At 40.8% G+C, this 1,690-nt stretch overlaps 1 long non-coding RNA gene across 1 annotated transcript; it reads right to left on the bottom strand.

Moving 5' to 3' along the window:
- Positions 1 to 108: 108 nt before the first annotated feature.
- On the bottom strand, positions 109 to 910 carry LOC111667851 (uncharacterized). The gene is made up of 3 exons (XR_002761691.2): positions 818 to 910; positions 583 to 661; positions 109 to 138 (listed from the first exon to the last, which is right to left on the bottom strand). It is a non-coding gene; the product is annotated as an uncharacterized LOC111667851 (long non-coding RNA).
- Positions 911 to 1,690: the final 780 nt, after the last annotated feature.

Below are 1,690 nucleotides of genomic sequence, written 5' to 3'. Positions count from 1 at the left end.
GGAAACAAACCAATAAGAATACAGATCTCATACAGACAGACAAATACACAGACAGATGAACAGTCAGTCAGTCAGTCAGTCAGTCAGTCAGTCAGTCAGTCAGTCTTACCTTTGGCAACCCATCCATGTCACCAGAGCCTGTGATTAGAAATAAAAAGAGAAGAGAAACTTGAATGATTGTAATGTAACAGTTAACTAATCCTCAGCAGCCTGCTAATAATTTAACAACACTTCAGGATATCCAGCGTGAGCACAAAACACCCGGATCTCTCACAGTTAATGGTCTTTAATTAAGCTATTTGTTTCAGATACAGATGAGAACCAACTCCGCCGGCTTCACTGCCCGCGTCTCACCCATCTACAGGATCAATTGGCCTACTCACTGCCCCACTAATCTGTTTCAGCTTTGATCAATACTGAGAGGAGAGAGAACACTTCCTCCACCAGCCATAAGAGGGCAGAGTCTTACTTCTTAATGCCTCTGTTCATAGAAAGTAACAGGTTTCACTGAATATTCTGAGGAGCTTATACCAAGTGCCTACATACACTGTGAGCTTCTTTAGCTTATCTTTATCCACTCACCTAGTGATCCGTTCATATGATGCTGCTCCATAGCACCCATTCCACCCATTGGCCCGTCAGGACCCGGCCCCATTGGGAACTAAAGAAAATTAACAGGAGCATTTATAAAGATCATGTATCTTGTTCTTTTCATGCTTGGTAATGAATTAGAAATTAGAAACAAATTCTGAATGAAATGTAGAAACACTGAAACTATTTATTGTGATTCAAAAAGAAACAAAACAATGTTACTCACATTAGGTCTATTTCCACCGGGACCGATAGGGTTCATCATCGTGTAGATGTTTTCACTTGAGTTTGTTGAATCTATGTAAAAAAAAACAGTTCAATGTTTAAAATCCGAAAATTGTAAGACAGAATTTTCCTCCTAATTGAAGAGAAAAACTTATAGATCTCTCTGTATCCAAGTGGTCTACAAATGTCAAAAAATAAGGTGGATTTGGGGTATGGAAGGGGGTAAGAAATGGGAAATAATGAGGTGAGCTACACTGAAGTCACTGGAGTGGAACTGTTTTTCACTGTATTTGACATTGTTTCAGTTTGATTTTGCCAGCTACAACCCAGACACATGTTTCTGTGGTACAGGACCACCAGTATATTACTTTAAAAGCCGGTGCATAATGTCAGTCAATCTGTCTGTCAGTCAATCTACACACTGCTCTCTGCATTGTACAATGAAAGAGACCAATTATTTGTAATTCCAACAGTCAGGAGATTAGACCAAGTTATTATATGGACACTCTGGCATCTTAGCAAAAACCAGTACATGCTGTGTCACTCCTCATGTGTCTGTCTGTCCCGAAAAAATTCAGAAGGATGAGGTGTCCTTGATCTGGCATTGCAGGCAGAAAGTTGTGAGAAAAAGACTGAGAAAAGCAGGGAAAAAAAAGAATAACAAATTGAAAGACAGGGGAGGAGATGGATACTGCATGTGCAAAGTGGTGGAGAGATCTTGCCTGTTAGTTTCCCTGAATCTAGCTTGTTATGTCGTGACTAGAGGAGGGGGGCAATACTGAGTGGGAGGTTTGTGTGTATGAGAGTGAGTGAGTGAGTGAGTGAGTGTGTGTGTGTGTGTGTGTGTGTGTGTGTGTGTGTGTGTGTGTGTGTG

The sequence above is a fragment of the Seriola lalandi genome, unplaced genomic scaffold (assembly GCF_002814215.2).
Source record: "Seriola lalandi dorsalis isolate HSWRI2012SDOR001 ecotype SW California unplaced genomic scaffold, Sedor1 jcf7180002003759, whole genome shotgun sequence".
Classification (NCBI taxonomy): domain Eukaryota; kingdom Metazoa; phylum Chordata; class Actinopteri; order Carangiformes; family Carangidae; genus Seriola; species Seriola lalandi.
Note: the sequence above shows the minus strand (reverse complement) of the source record. Positions and strands in the feature narration are given on the sequence as shown.